General features: G+C 35.8%; 3 pseudogenes; all 3 read left to right on the top strand.

Annotated features, from left to right (window-relative positions):
- Positions 1–441: 441 nt before the first annotated feature.
- LOC120165947 lies at positions 442–8347 on the top strand (annotated as a pseudogene).
- Positions 8348–9230: 883 nt separating this feature from the next.
- Positions 9231–11286, top strand: LOC120166006 (annotated as a pseudogene).
- A 62-nt stretch (positions 11287–11348) lies between these two features.
- On the top strand, positions 11349–16660 carry LOC120166088 (annotated as a pseudogene).
- Positions 16661–17496: the final 836 nt, after the last annotated feature.

The following is a 17496-nucleotide window of genomic DNA, read 5'->3' as shown; positions in this document are numbered from 1 at the left end:
AACTTAAAACCTCTCTCTATATATATAATTATTAAAATCATTTAATTTGTGCTGATTATCAACATTTTCTTTTTAGATAAAAAAGAAGGGAAAAAATAATTGAAGTGTACCAAGAAAAAAAGGTCTTCATTTTGCTCCCTCCTCATCTTCAGTCTTTCATTTTCCTTTTGCCTGTCATTTTAGATCAACAGAAAAAAACCATAAATTTTTTTTTTTCATTTAAAGTTTTTGATATCTTCCTTGTTTGTTTTCTTGAGTACCTATCTTCAGTCTCTACTATCCATTTCTCTCATTATTTCTGAACTTCAAAAAATAAACACAAAACAATTATTATTGTTATATACTAATAATCTTCAAATATATTTGCTAGTGGAATACAAAGGGAAGGTGAAAGAGTTTTGTTGGTGAATAAAGGAAAGGAAAATCGATTTTCCTGAGAAGATGAGTGGTGGGAGGTTTAGGGTTTCATCAATTCCGAGCAGCGTGAGGAAAACGGTCCAAAACATAAGAGAAATCACGGGTAATCACAGTGAAGATGAGATTTATGCAATGCTTAAAGAATATTCCATGGATCCCAATGAAACCGCTCAGAGGCTCCTTCTTCAGGGTACGCCTTTCTCTTCATATTCCACTTTTAAGTCTCTTTCTGGTTAACTTTTCCATTTCTTTATGAATTTTTAATGATTTTTTTGGATCAGTAAAACGGGGTTGATCTTATGCTTTTTGGGGCGTTTTTTTGTTGTGATCTGTGTTTCGTCGAGCTTGTCTTTGATCATAATTTCATTTTTGGTGATTTGGGTTTTGTTGCTGGGAACCGTAGTAAGTTATTTTTCAGTATTTTTTTAAAAGAACTCTTGGAGTGTAACGAGTTTGCACTCTCCATTGTATTGTTACATTATGATTTGATATGTTCTCCTTTTCTTCTCTTTTATTCCTTTATATATATTTTATGTATACCTCTGTAAATGCAAGGTTTCGCTATTTATTTATTTATTTCCCTTCGCAACTTGCATGGTTGTTGGTGTTCAGATTTATATTGCTTAATTTTCATTTTTCCAAGGTGTTAGGGATTTAATGTGTATATGGTCTTTACTTAGCTCTCTTGAAACGAGGTTTTGATCATATTGCATCTTAAATGTCTTGTCTGCTGCAAATTTTATTCTTTTGAAGCTCATTGTTTGTTTTTTCCCGCTTTCTGTTCATTAGTTAGACATTATCTGTTGGTACATTTACGAAGCTATCATTTTCTGGTTTTCTTTTACGTATCTTATCCTGAGGCACAAAAGGGTGACTTCTTAACCCCGAGGAGTTTTACTATTTGTGTTGGTTTAACCACTATATCAGGACACAATACTATCGTGTTCAGAAATACTATCGTATCATGGCCTTCTATGTGCTGTAAGCTTATCAGTTTTCTCTACTTATGAGGCATGGCTTTGTTTTGGGCCAAAAGCTGTCATGTCAGATATATGTTGTTCTTAGCTGATGTTATTCTCTTGTTTATGCGTATCTAACTGCTTTTTGCTGGTATATTATCATTTTACTTGGTGCCATCCTTTGCAAACACTGCATTTTTCTTATCTGGGTTTTATTCCAAATAGATGACATTTTATATTGTCCTTCAGATCCTTTTCGTGAAGTCAAAAGAAAACGTGACAAGAAAAAAGAGGTACGAGACTCCACTGTAAATTGCACACGAATTTACTCTCTTTTTGAAACGCTGTAGTTCTGCTATTTCCTGTTTTGGCAATATTAATCTTCTTAGTTCTTATTGTTAAGATATTGGTTTGGAAAAGTTGAAGTGGTTTTATATGTGAGTAAGCAAATAAAAAATTGAGTAGGTGATGGAGAGTAGTAGTAACTCCTACCAATATTTGTATTACCCATGACAAATTTCTGTTGCCTATAAGGTTTGTCTTGAGGCTGGAGAGTTTGGGGAAGTTGTTGGGGGGGGGGGGTGTAGGATTGACTGGCAACCTCAGGATGAGAGGGTGAAGGAATAGAAGATGTAAAGCAGGGTCCATGATTTGAAGAAAGTTGATCTACCATGGTGTCTACATGCGTAATTTTTAAATTTTATTGGGAATCGGGGGATTGAGACTACATGGTAGTAGTTAGTCAAAAATGCCTTTTATTTCACCTGTATAATACAGTAAGAAAGATTTCCCCCTGTTTGGTTTAGACTCTATTTAATCATTGCAGTTCATATGATTTTACTACTCATTGTTGCAGAGTTTGAACAATAAAGAGTCTGCAGAGTCCCGGTGGAGATCTGGTTCACAGGGAAGGGGGAGTAAGGGTGGCCGGGGAAATTTCCCTCCTCGTTATGCAGCACATGGTAAACAGAAATTTGGAACAAAAACCTATTTAATATTATCAATTCTTGTATAATGGTAGGCTTCTGAAGTAATGAGTTGATTCTGCTGCATACTTGTGTTTGTTTCAGCCATGCGACTAATTTAGTGCAAGGTCAATGAACAGGTTCATTAATTTTTGTTTTAAACATGTTTTTTTCCCCTTCCCTTTCATTTTGTTGAGTTTTGTGTCAGATGTGGTTTCTGGTACAACTTGTGTGGTGCTGAACTGCCGATGCTTGTTGACTTGCTTTTTTCGTTATATTTGCCCTCCTTCAGTTTTATAAATAAATTTTCCTCGACTCTTTTGCTAGTTTTTTTTTTAATTTGGGTTATTGTCAACGATTATTTTCATGCAATCTTTGCCTGTTTATCCTATCAGAAACTGGTGTTTCCGAGAGTTCTGGTCCTGGGAGAGATAATGGAACAAATCAAGTTGCAGAGAAAGGTAGTGTTCAATCTTCATTAAACTCACTGGAGACAAAAACTAAAGAATCAACTATGGTAGCCAGGTGACCAGAATTTGCAGATCTGCTATCTTATATGATTTTCTTTTTATGTTTTTGCTGTCTATTGATTACAGTATGGCTTCAATTAAATGCATTTTGTTTCATTTTCATTGTAATGTTTTATAGTCCTGTACCTGTTGTGGCCGACTGTCCTACTGGTGTAGTGGCTGAAACTTCCTCTGCACCTGCAAGAAATGCTGCCAATCAACATCGGGAAAATTCATCTGTTGTCAGCTATGAGTACGGGAGTGCACCATCTCCTACTGGTGCAAGAAACAAACCGACCATTGCATTTGAAAGTGGGGACATGAGTGGGCCTCCTGCAGCAAGCACTAGTGGCTGCTCCATGTCGACTACTCCAGCATCTTCCTTGACAACCTGCATCTTGTCGTCAGACCCTGTACTAGTTCCATCCAGTGATTCACAGCCCCCTGGCACTTTGGGCACAATCAAATGTGAAGTGGGAGTTGGTCGGGCTTCTGCAGAACCAAATGCAGTTGTCTTTACTGAAAGAAAATTAGCTTCTGGTCTGGATTTTGGAAAAAAAAAAGTTTTGGAGACTTGTATTCCTTATACCGATCAATCTGATTAATTTTTTCTATTACTTATGGCAGCTACTGAGATTAGTAGCACTTTCATGCAAGGAAGGATGCCGAGCAAATCTTCTGGAGTAGTGAAACATCTGTCGAGTGAGTCTGTCCAACCTTCATCTGCTGCAACCCATGGTTCCTCTATGAGTCGGCCTTCATCCAATTATGGTAGCCGCTCACAAGTAATTGGCCCTCAAAAAGGTAGTTGGAATGAATATTGTCTCGATCAATGGTTTTTTTTGTAAGTTTTTAAATTATTGGTAATTGCTGATGAAACTTGAGATGGGCTTCTTGTTGGTTTTATGGCTTAATTGGATAAAACTAGAGAAACATTTTGGATTGTGTGCTATAATCCTTCCTCCTGATACACAAGAAAAAAAAAACGGATTTTCAGATTTTTGCTAGACTGTACATGGATGCTTATGTTGTCTTGATCTAGCCTGGGTATCAAGATATGTGAGTTATTTCTTGGAGATGGGATTTGTGTAACTTCGCTTAGACTAGGAAAATTTACTTGAATGTTTTTGCTTGACAAATGATGTTCAGACTCACTATGTTACCCCTTAAAATCGTTGGAATCGGTAGTTATTTTTGATAAATTGATATCGGTCACCTTTTTCTTTGAGCAAAACATAATTCCGTAGCATGTTTGCTTCAAGTTTAAATGAAAATCATCATTATAATTGAGAAGGAATGTAAATAGAAGTAGCCCCTTAAATAACAGTGTAACTGTGAGAAACAATAAGGAAACCTTTTAAAGCTTAAGATATCTTTTGCACAAATTTGCTTGATTTTTCATTCTTTTCATGTTACTAATGGTTTGGCAACTCTAAATGAAAATGTTTGCTCTTGAACATATTTTAGCTTATACATATAAATGTTTGGATGTATGATCTTACCTGAAGATAGTTAAAGGCTTGATAAATTTATGCAAAGTATTAATTCCTATATGTCATCAACAGTTGGTTCTAATAAGGAGTGGAAACCAAAGCCAATCAGCTCTAATAATGGGCAGGGTTCTGGAACAGCTGGTGCATCTGATGTTCCTACTAGTTCTGTTGAAGCCAATGCTTATTTTCAGCCTGTTTCAAGAGTTCTCGACTCTGAAGAAGCAACTTCAAAATTGCAGAAGAAGCTAGAGGAGTTGCATCTCCCACAACGTCAACATGTTATAATTCCAAACCATATCCATGTCCCTGAATCTGAAAGAACTAATCTGAGTTTTGGAAGTTTTGATGCTGCTAGTTTTGGAGTACACCTTTGTCTGACATGAAACTCCAGAGGAGCAGGCTTCAAGGTTTGTTAACTTTTTGACTTCTAAGCAATTTCGACCCCCTTTTCTATGGAATAAGCAATGATAACCTTTCTAGGGATCACTGTCTAGCTACTATTTGTTTTTTTTGTATGCTTGCCTCATGCTATTTTCTTGTATGTTACTGTTTCTAGCAATGAAAATGCATTGGCAACTGTTGAGGAAGGAGATTACTCTGATCATCCACAATCACCTGCACATTCTCCTGAAAAATTGTCCGGTGATGGTGGTGTTTCTAGTTCGATTCCGTTGCATAATGAAAACAAGCAGGATAATGCAGTGCTCTCTGGAGACCATCAATACTCTGTGGTCCATACACCTCCTAACTACAATTTTGGACTTGTCCCTCCTATTTTAGCACCAATTGAGAACCCTGAATCTCAAGCACGTGATGTTTCTCGCCTTTCAAGCTTTGTTGTAAGCATCTCCTATGTGATAATGCTGCTCTACTATTCTCTTTGTATTATTGAAGCTCAATTTTCTTTTAATATGAATTTTTTATGTAAAAAGTAGTAGAAAGTTTGATGCTAACTAGTTTATTTAAAATTCTTGGTTTGAGTTTTTCTTTTGCTCATTTTGCTGATTTCTATAATATTGTTTCCATAAAGTCAATTTCAATTGTGCCAGTTGTTGGCTCTGATACTTCTTTCTTGTGTTATTGAATGCTTTGATGTGTAGGTTCAACAGCCATTTGATCCAGCAACTTATTATGCCCTGTTCTACCGTTCAAGTGCTGATAGTGATGGCCATCTTTCTCCCTTTCCCTCTGTGGAAATGCCACAAAATACAATGGGAATGTTGCAGTACTTCCTCCACAGGCTTCTCCATCTCTGCAAGAGGTTTGTACAGATTAAGATTAAGAACCTTGCATATGTTTACACAGAAAAGGTGTATTTTACTAGGGAAATATTTGCTTTTTGAATAAAACATGGAATCTGTTAGTTGAATGGGCATACTGCTTTTCATTTTCTAATCGTCTAATTTGTTTGAGGCAGTATACCACAGTTCTATTGGACTTTGATCTATTGCCCAGAATTTTTAGTTGCTGAAATATAGGTACCCATCTTTTGAACATTCTAGATAGATGATTCTCTGACCACCTACTTGGTGGTGACTACAAAAGTATGACTTATTTAATGTTTATTGTTGAGAAGGAAATGGTTTTGCTATAGCAGCAATAAAACCTGATTGTCAGACAAGGCAGTTGATTGCTTCTATGCTCATCTTTCTGTGCAGTATTACATGTTAATATTGAATTTGAATATTCTGTTACTTCTGGACTCATCCAAACTCTAGACAAGTGCATATTGCATGTATAATAATTCGATTTTTTTTTTGGAATTTGGAGCTTATTTGCATCTATTGGCACTTCACAGGGTGTAAATAATTTGGTACTGACAACAGCAAGTCCAACTCCAGTAGTAACTCAAGGTTCTTGGCTGATGCAAAGTTCTATACCTGCGACTCAGCTACCAGTCCCTGTCTATGGCTCAGCAGCTGGGGTGCATTACCACATTATCCTCCAAACTACATTCAATATGCCCCCTTTTACTCTCCTTTTATTACCCTTCTCCTGCAATCCACCAATTTATAAATAATGGTGCTTTTCCTCTACAACCTCAAGCTGGAACTGTTTATCCTTCTGCACCCGCAATGCCTACTACAGGAGTCAAGTTTTCTCTTCCTCAATTTAAATCTGGGAATAATACATCAAGTTCCGCCCATATTGGAGTGCCAAGTGGTTATGGTCCATATGGCTCCGCCCCAGCTGGTTATAATCCCAGTTCTGCTGCCACAACTGGAAACTCAACCACAAATGAGGATCTTGGTGCATCTCAATTCAAGGAAAGCAGTGTCTACATCACGGGGCAGCAGGTTAGCAACATGTTCCTATTTTGTCTGTCTTTTTTTATTCTTTTGAAGAAATAATGAAACAAAAATTTCATTATGGCTTGTAGGTTCATGTCCCAGTTTGTTCTTAGTTTATTGTTCTGTGATGGTTACATGTACCTTGGGACTGTTTTTTATTATTATTATAGGGTATACTGCAAACTATTGATATTTGGGACTAATCTTTTATTTTCAGATCTCAATTTCTTATGTCCGAGTTGAGATTAAAGTAGTTCTTCGCAGTTGGCATTTGAAATTGAATTTTGCATTCTCTTTTTCATCTCTTTATGTTACTGTTCTGAGAATGCCACAAACGTCAGTTCTTGTTTCTGCTTCTTCCAGTTTAGGGGCACACTTTGGTATGGTTGATAAGTGTGCTTCTTATCAAGATAAATTCCTATCCCAGGATGATTTTGCTTCCCTTTTCCTTCCTTTTATGTTACTGTTCTGAGAAGCCCGCAAATGCCCGTTGTTTTTCTGTTTGTTCCAGTTTATGGGGACAATTTGGTGTGGTTGATAAGTCGACTTCTTAATCAAGATAAATTCCTATCCTTTTTGGACCAAAGACAATGCCACCTTGATGCATTAAATTCATGTTAATTTAATGCCTAAAATGGTGATTATGTTCTCGCAGGTTGATTTAATTGTATGTTATGGTTCTACATGATATATGTGCCTGTCTTCCGTAAGCATTTTCTGTTCTCATATGGATAAACATAGGTCTGGTGAAGTGTCATTTGACATTTACCATTTACCATTCCTGACTAGTTTATTAGGTGCCTTTTTTTATATAAAAAATCTTTTCCTTCTATTATCATTTTTTTCCACATATTTGCTTTGCTACAGAGTGAAAGTTCAGCTGTGTGGATTGCTCCCCCTGGCCGAGACATATCCAGTCTGCCGGCTAGTTCATTCTATAACCTTCCCCCTCAGAGTCAGAATGTGACGTTTTCTCCAACACAAGTTGGTCCGGGCTCCTTTGCCGGTATCTATCATACACAAGGAGTAGAAGCTGGTGTTCATCCTCTTCTACAACAGGCTCAGACTATGGCTGGAGGTGTTGACATGGGGGGACCTGCTGCCAATGTTTATCAGCAGCCTCAACATGCACAGATGAACTGGCCTAGTAACTACTGAAACAAGGATAGATATGTTCTTTTGTTTTTTTTTCTTTTTGTAAATCAACCAAACAAGACAATTCAATGTCTCCAATCTTGTGTTACTTCTGGGAACTCCAACAGGTTTGAATGGAGAGGAGCATCAAGAAGATACACCACCCACTAACCAGAGTCAGTTGGGGCATAAAGGATTCAGTTTCGCCTTTAACTGATTTTGACCGTTTTAAAGTTAGTGAAGGTAGGCATGTGCAGGTCTGTCTCTTGCAATGTGGTTTTTACCTGATTTTTCCTTTTCATAGTTTAAAGCTTTGCCCCTTCATATTTTCCTTTATCAAGTTGTTGAACTCTTAGCATTTACTATTAAGGGTGAGAATCTTTCCCTTTTATTTAGGGTTTAGTGGGTTCTGGAAGTTAAGATTTAGGTTGGTGGAAATTTCTTTTCCATCTCATCTTCTTCCTCTCTTTCGCCAGTCTTACCTGTAAAATTAATTTTGATAGCAAGAAAAGGATGTACTCAACTGTTGTAATTGGTATGAGCAAAGGCCAACAAATTTTCAATTGTTTTGTTTCACTTTAGGCTTTTGACTTAAATCGTGTCCTAACTCCTAAATGCTCTTTTCATTAAGTGAAAGGCCTATCTTATGCAAGTGTAGTTGTGTATGTTTTCTTGGCTTGCAATATTCGTAAAGGTATATATATATTTTTGTTGTCAAAAGGTGGGTCTTTCTTTAGCTTCACTTGTAGAGCACTAGCACTAGTTATTGTTTTGGATTGTAGATGGACAAAAGATGGATTATATCCAAATATTTACAGTAATAAATTTACAGTTTTGCTATGTTATTGTTCGATGGTGCAAATCAGTTTGATTGGCATAAATTTTGCACAAGTTCTGTAATTGCTGGTGTCTACCATGTTTATCCAAAATTTTAAGCTATAATATTTAGAAATATCGCTACGTTTGACTAAAGAATCATTAAAGGTGACGACTGGTCATTGGATGTGTAACGACGGGTGAATGATCATTGGGTAACAGTGACAACAATAGAAAATGATCCACAGCGATAATGAGAATCTAGAATTAAGGATTTTAGAGGTTTAAGTTTTTTTTTTAATTTTTCTTTTGAGAAATTTTAGAGATTTTTTTTTAATAATAATAAGTTTAAGTTTTTTCTTCACGAGTCAATCGACCTCGGTGGTAAAATATTATTTCTATTTTTTGAGGTTCTAGTTTGAGAATCAAAAACGCTATAAATATTATTTTATATTTATCTCAAATTAATTAAAATATTATTATTATTAATAATAATGTACAAAATACTTGAAATAATAACGTGAGAAATATTATACATATATCTTCACTGAAAATTTTAAGAACCTAATATGAAAAAAGAACAGATTAAATACTAATTTTTCGAATTAAATTTTTTAATAAAATAAGAAGTTTATCAAACAAAATAAAATTCTAAAAATAAACCATTTTTAATTCACAAGTGCACATATTCTCGTGTGTGCTTTAGCAATAACCCAAAAAGGAAAGATGGGTCACGACGCAGAGGAGGAGGAGACGCCGCCGGCAACACCAAAGACCGCCGCCGGCAAGGACCAAGAAGAAGAGACCTGGAACCTCCAGAAACAAGCCCTTATACACGAACTCTCTCACAAGCTCATAACTGGAGATCTACAGGCCAAGATTGAAGCTGCTAGAGACATTAGAAAACTCGTTAGAAAATCTTCTGTTAAGACACGTTCCAAATTTGGTGCTGCTGTTGTTATTCAACCACTTGTTTCAATGCTCTCCTTCCCTAATCTTGATGCGCGTGAAGCTTCTCTTCTCGCTCTCCGTAACCTTGCTGTTAGAAATGAAAGATCACATCTAAATCTTTTGATTCATTTTATAGCTCCATCTTTTAGAACTTTTTTGGTTGATTTCTTGTTGTTTCCATTGTTTGTTTGGTTGATTGGAAAGTTCTATTAGTGGGGAAATTGGATTAAAGTTATTGATAAGGTATATGTGGTTGGATTTTTTAGTTCGAGTAAATTATTAAGTCAATTAAGTTATTTAGTTTTCTATAAATTTGAGAGTTTTGGACTATGGGATGATTGTTTTGAGCTTCACGGAATTTTTTTTTCTTGGGATTTTATTGAATCTCTATTTGGTCTTTGTCCATATAAATTATTGATTCCGGGGGCTGAGTCAAGTGGAAGTTTTTAGCTATTTATTTCTTTAGATTGTTTTGATTTTAATATGAAAATGGTTATGTTTGATAGAATCTCTGTAAAAGGTGGCTTCTTCATGCAAATTTCAATCTTTGCTTAGCATAAATATGCCATTACACGTTAGACTGTCAATCTTTGCCATGTTGCTGATTCTTACCAGACCCAAAAATTATGTGATTCATCATTCATGGTCCGAGAAATGTCGATTATGTTGATACAAATTTCCAGAATGTTTTTGCTTGTATCATTTACCTTGTGTACTTAGGAAATTCTGTACTTTTTTACTATTTCTAGTTGCCGATGTCCTCTTATTTCGTCGGTTAATTGAATTGTTAGTGTTGAACTATGGACACGCAGTCGATTTATTTGTTTTTCGTTTTTGTTTATGTTACCAGAAACAAGGTCAATATAGTGACGGCAGGGGCTGTCTCTCCTCTTGTTGAGCTTCTCAAATTGCAGAGTAGTGGTTTAAGAGAATTAGCAACGGCTGCAATATTAACACTCTCAGCTGCTGCACCTAACAAGCCCGCGATTGCATCATCTGGCGCTGCACCCCTTTTGGTTCAAATCCTTGGCTCGGGAAGTGTTCAAGGAAAAGTAGACGCCTTCACTGCCTTGCACAACCTATCAACCTGCAAAGAGAATTCCATTCTGATTCTCGATGCTAAAGCAGTTTCCACGCTGATCAACCTCCTCAAAGAATGCAAGAAATATTCGAAATTTGCTGAAAAAGCAACCGCCCTACTTGAAATCCTCTCTAAATCCGAAGAAGGGCAGGTTGCAATGACTGATTCAGATGGTGGGATATTAACCTTGGTTGAGACTGTGGAAGATGGCTCTCAAGTAAGCATGCAACATGCCGTTGGTGCTTTGCTTTCATTGTGCCAAAGTTGCCGAGAAAAATACAGAGAACTCATTCTTAACGAAGGTGCGATCCCTTGGCTTCTACGGCTGACTGTAGAGGGTGCCAGCATAGCTCAAGATAGAGCTCGTACTCTCTTGGATTTGCTTCGAGACACACCTAAAGCAAATAAATTGGCCTCCTCGGTTCTAGAGAAAACCGTGTATGATATCTCCGCCCGTTTAGATGGAGCCGGTAAAGCTGCTGAAACTGCCTAGAGATTACTGGAAGACATGGTTCAAAGGGTAAAAGAAGATAACATGTTCACTTGCTGCATGATACTGAACTAGATATATTACAGCCAAATAGACTTTGACAATGTCCGTGCAAATAAAGGGATGAGAGACGATGAACACACATGTTAATAATCAAATAGTGCCAATCACAGTGGATAAACGGTTGAATGTTGAATATAGGTGTACTGTATTATTTATGCGAACTCATGCTAAAACGCGGAATGAAAGAACGCAATGAACATGGTGCACCATCAAAAGAATTCCAATTTTCAGGGAACTGCTCAAGATTGCAAGTCTTGTCCTTTTACCTGAATGAAGTAATTACACGTGTTGGTCGACCCTCAGGACTGGATAATCTTGGCCAAGATTTTGGATTTTCAAGGTTTGCCCTCTGTTCATCATAGCGATGCAAAAAGAGGTATAAAGGGATATTTTCTCGACATTCTCATCAGAGGAAACAACATACCTTTAACGTTTGATTGAATAGTCATTTTGATTCTTATTTTTTTTAAAGTATTTTAATTGCCAAAATTTCAGTCTTGGGCTAAATGTCCCTCCATGGAAGGAAGCCGTGTTAGTCAATCAATGGTTAACGCTCTAAAATAGGGATCTTTTTGCCCTAAAATGAAACATTGAGGGCCAAAATGCTTCAAAAACAAAGAATATGAACTAAAATGACTATTTTGTTAAACATTAGGGTTTTTTTACCCTAAAATAAAATGTTGAGAGACAAAATGCTCAAAAAAAAAAAAAAAAAAAGACCAAAATGACTATTTAGTTAGGACTATTTTGAGTTTATGCCTAATCAAAATTAGAACAAAAACCTCATCCAACTCTTACCCGTTCAGTTGAAAAGTGAACTGTGCTACTTACAAGTAATCGACAAATCTCTTGTTCAACGTTTGAAAAGAAGGTCTCCAACGCTTCAACCCTCCCTGTGCCATGACAACAAGTGCATGGTTCACCAATCATAAATGTCAAGCTTGGCCGAACCTGTTCAAAGAACATATCATTGAACAGGTTCTGCCATGACAACAACTGTTTATTTCTTTTAACTCATAAATGATATATTGTCATTTGAAAATAACTTTTTAAGTTGGAAACTCGGACCAGGTATATTTATACATGATCAGTTGGAACCCTGGGAAAGTAAAGAACAAGTGATCGCAAAGAAGATTAATTACGCACAGAATACAAACACTTCTTAAAACGATCACCTGCCTTCCTCCTATTACCCACCTCTTCCCTCTTACTGAAGATGAAGCTTCTTAATTTGATTGTTAAGTAGCATTATTGACTTTATATCAAGGGAAATAATTATTGGTATACATGACTTCAATTCTTTTACATTTTAATAAATATTAAGCAGCATGACCGTGTTTATATTTTTTTCAGAAATTCGGGTTAATATTCCATCAAATAATGATCACACTGAGCCAATGATAATTATAATTAAATAAAAAAATCCACTTGGTTTTGTGTTATAAAAACAAGGGCAAGTATAAATGTCCCCGACTATAAGGTATGGCCTTATTAAGTCACTTGACTATGAAAATTTACAGAATCCTCCAACTATGGAGTGTTGCTTTGCTGAGTCATCGGATGTTAAAAGTCACTAATGATCATTCGGATATTCATTATGTTCGATACTCGTTCTTTTCCGTTAAAAATAGACGGTATTTTTGAGCTGAACGTTAACATGTTGACTGTGATATGATAAAATATGATCCTAAAATCTCAAATGACTATCATATCTCAGTCATTGTGATAACGTCTAGCTTAAACAACTGTCAATTTTTTAATGGAAAAGTACGGGTTTGGAACATAAAGAATAGTCAAGTGATCATTTTGTAACTTTTAATAGTCGAGGGACTCAATAAGCAATACTCTATAGTTGGAGGACCATTTTATAAATTTTAATAGTCAATGACTTAAAAAATTCCTTATATGGGGGGACCATTTGTGGACTTTACCCTAAAATTATTTAAATGGTTTATATTTTAAAAAAAACTTATAAAATTTAACTAAATCTTTTTATTTTGGGCAAACTACGTATTTAATCACCAATTTATTTTCATTGTTTTGTTTTGGGCACTCAACTATTTTTTTCTTAATCATGTTTAATATTACGTTTGATCACTCCGTCATTAAAAAATTAACAAAATTTTTAATTTGGTAATTTTTCAATGATGATGTGGTATTACTTGATGGTGTGACACGTCAACATCACCATTAATTTTTTAACCTTGTATGACAAATCAAAATCAAAACATAATATTAGATATGACTTAAGAAAAATAGTGGGATGACTAAAATGAAATCACAAGAACATATGGGTGACTAAATACTTGGTTTTCGCTTTTATTTTTCATATAGTTCAAAAGATGGAAGGAATCTTGTAACACACAAGGAGAATGAGCAGGCCCAGAAAATCGTACTAAGAATGAAGACCTCCAACAAAGTTAAAGGGCCCAAACAAAAAATTTAAAAGAAAATATATATATATATATATAGGGAAAAAAAGACACTAGTGAGTGTGTTTTGCTTCTCTGCATAATTATGGTTTTAAAGGGGTTTGAGAATCTTCTCTTCGTTTCCAATCCTTCTGTCTTGGGTATTTTTCTATTGAAAGGAAGCTGGTGATGACAATGGAGGATGGCAGTGTTGCAGCTGGAAAAAGGAAAATAAATATGGTAAACGAAAGGTAACAAAACCAAGAATAAGAAGCTTAAGATGTTGGAGGATAAAGGAAAAAGTTTAGAGTAAGTAAAAAAAATGAGAAATCTGTTCCAAAAACGAGCCCGTGACTACAATTCCGACGACGACGAAGAGGAGGAGCGGAAGGAAAAGGAAAACGCGGAGGCGGCGGCAACTCGGAGGGGCGGCGGCGGAGATAATTCTTCTGAAGGAAGTGATAGTTCAGGGAAGGAGAAGAAGAAGAAGGTGAAATTCAAGCTGGGTTATTAAATTTACAGAAGGTGTTAGACATTCAAGATTGCATTAAGAACATTATAAAGAGGAATGTAGCTAATGATCCATTGGTAAAGCTAGTTTCTAAACTCGGGTCTATATCTGTTCAGAAGGAAAATTGTGTTTCTTTTTCAATGATTTTCCCCATTGTCATAGGGTCCCGTGTTATCTGGGCACAAGCAACTTATCGCAAGAAGTTAGCTGAAGAGGAAGCTGAAAGGAAAGTTAAGGGAGAAGCTAAGAAGAAAAACATTTGGTATTTGCCTTAAATTTGCAAAATATATTACTATGATGTTGCTTTGGCTATGCTTTTACTTATGCTATGTGCCATTAATGTTACAGGTGCGGAGAGGGACATGTAAAGCCTGCAAATTACTTGGATTCACATGAAAAGTTTCTCATCGGTATTGCCACGAAAGGAGGTAATGTATTTTTAGACCATATCGTTTAATGTTATATATAACTTAATTCATTGCTTATTTTTCTCATGCTAATTATGTTGCGTTGTTTATGTGTTGCTGGATATTCAGTGGTGAGTTATTCAATGCTGTAAGTTGTTTTCTCTTTGTCGAAGTCTCTTATTCATCTTTTAGATTGTTGGTTATTTCTATCATGTCTCTATGTAATCTTTGTTTTTTTCACATGTATCATGTAGGTGAACAAAGCCAAAAGGTTCAGAAAGGATTGGACCCTTCAAGGTCTAAAGATGCAAAGGTATGCATTATTTAGTATCCTCCTGACTACCAAGTAAATCTTACTTCAAATGTGATGCCCTGTTTTCAGCATTTGATATTTTGGATAACATGAAATGCTTGTTTTTGGCTTATTTCGAGGCTTTCACTTCTTTCACAGCTATGTCTAATATCTTTATGACGAGATTGGTCAAAAAGACTTGGTATACTATTATCAATTTATCACCAATTAAAATCTCATACATTTTTGCTCAGTTATTCACAATAGCCTTTTTTATGTATGCATGTGCATGCACAAAAGCCTTTTGTATATTGTCACTTTCATCTTTTGAGATGTAAGTACTTTATTCTTTCAAAAGCTGTAGAAATTGCGGTCAAAAGCTTTGATGGTTAAAGTATAAATAGTTCTAGAAGTTCATGGAAATAAACTGGGTCTTTCTCCTATGCACCAAGTTCTGATCAAATGGTTCTTAGGATTCGGTTCTTTAAGAAACGATATTTTGTGTTTTACATTCTATAATGTCGTACAAATAAAAAGACAAATGGATTTATCATAGGATATCTATGCCTTTAAAACCCTAGGTTTAGAGGCTGAATATGATGTAGATTCTTCACATGTGAATGTTAATTTTCATGGTACTTAACATATTCAACTTTTAAAAGATTATTGGAAAACTTTGTTTGCATCTGTGTAATCCTTAAAGGCGTTCTATTTTCCTAGTTCCAGTTTTCTGACTTTGTTGTTTACGAATCCTGCTAGTGATAAGGAAGCGGAGGAAAGAAGCCTTCTTTTCAGAGCTTGGAAAGACATCATTGCCTGCACAAAACACTTCCAGCAAGGTCGGATATTTTCTGAACTATTTTTCTGGTTCCTTGCAGTGCCATATCACACCATAATATCCTCCTTTGTTTTTCCTTGCCGCGTTTGGGTGTTGTTATGGTTGACTTTATGTCTATGATCTTGTGCATGTTAAGCTACAAAAAAAGTTATGTGATTTGCTCATAATTATCTGGGAACCTCACATTGAATCAGTTTTGCTGATGCATGTGCCTGGATGGTCCTGCACCTTAGCACCAGACAACAAAAGAGCCTCTGGTCCTTTTGGGCAAGGCCCATTTGATCAGGTGTACACTTGGGCTGTGTACAGGACTACAGGTGCTATTTTGTAAGTTGATAGGCCTAAAAAATGCCTGCCTGATTGAAGTTCTCTTAAAATTTCTTTTATTTTTCACTTTTTTTATTAGGTATACCTTTATTAGCAAGAAAGGAATAGTATTCAATTCTCTACTTCTTAATATTTGAATATTCAACACAGAGGGCCATAAGTAAATCATAAAAAAATGTTGCATGTTGTATTGTGCTTTTTACTTCAGTTAAGCTTAACATGTTTTTTGCGCGGTTTGCTTGAGCCATTATAAGGGTTCAAACGCCTAAAGCGCACCTCGTGCCCTTGACAACACTGCACTGAATGCCTTTTTTTTAGTTGATATTTGGATTCTTTGTAAATTTTACTGTAATCGCTTATGAAATTATATGACGTGCAGGGTAATACATCATCTGATCCTAGGAATGATGGACCTGCTTGGGCCCCATTGCGTGATAATTACATGCTTAAATCCTAAGTTGAAGGACTGGGATAAAATGGCGGTGAATGTTAATGCTTTTGATATTACGCGTCATGTCCCTCTCTTTCTCTAGCGGACACCGACGCTCATTCCTTTTAACTGGAGGCAGAGACCAGATGCATTTACCTCTTTGTTTTGGGTAACAAGTTTGTTCTGCTAACGTTTTCACAGGACTCGGCGATAGTTGATGATGTCGGAAGGATGTCTGAAGATAGTGGTTCAGATGATGATTGAAGTCCTTTGTTCTTCCCGGTCATGTTATAACCGCAAAACCTGAGAAGATAGCGGTTCAGACCGGAAGGAAAATGTTGGCTTATGAATTTATCGGTTCTTTTCTTTAGCTAATGACGATGTGTTCATTCGGGAAGCTGTTGTAATCGAACCAGAATTCCAATATTTATTTTGTTTTAGTTAACATATAAACGTGAAATCATGATACATGGTCATGTCTGCATATAATCACCGCTCTTGACAGGAATATCTCTCGTAATATCAACACGGATAACGGTGTCGACTATTTTTCAAGGAAAGCTTGAGAATATATGTTTTTACCCATTAAAGCCCTTAGTCTATGTGGCATTCTTAGGGTTCTGTGGAGAATGTGATGAACAAATGACATGACAATATAAGTTAAATTTTATTTATTTATAGATTTGTACTATGTATATCCCTAACTAAATACTAAAATGTATGTGACTAAGACTCTTAATCTACCAAATTTCAAAAGAAATCATTTCCAGTTCATTTGTGTTGGTTGAAAAATTGATCGTATTTATAATAAAGGTAAAGTATCAAATAGTCCCCTAGTTTATACAGTGTTGTTTTGTTGAGTTCGTTGATTACTAAAAGTTGCAAAATGATTCTAAAAGTTGCAAAATGATTTCTCGATTATAGGGCGATGTTTTATTGAGTCTCTAGACTATTAAAAGTTATAAAATGATCATTGACTATTCATATGTTCCAACTTGTCATATTTCGTTAAAAAATTGATGACAATATGAGCTGAATATTAATCTGTTGAATGAGATATGATAGTCATTTGAGATTTGTGATCATTATCATACCACAGTCAGCAGGTTAA

Source organism: Hibiscus syriacus, unplaced genomic scaffold (assembly GCF_006381635.1).
Source record: "Hibiscus syriacus cultivar Baekdansim isolate YM2019G1 unplaced genomic scaffold, ASM638163v2 tig00111621_pilon, whole genome shotgun sequence".
Taxonomy (NCBI): Eukaryota; Viridiplantae; Streptophyta; class Magnoliopsida; order Malvales; family Malvaceae; genus Hibiscus; species Hibiscus syriacus.
This window is presented reverse-complemented; position numbering and strand designations above follow the sequence as displayed.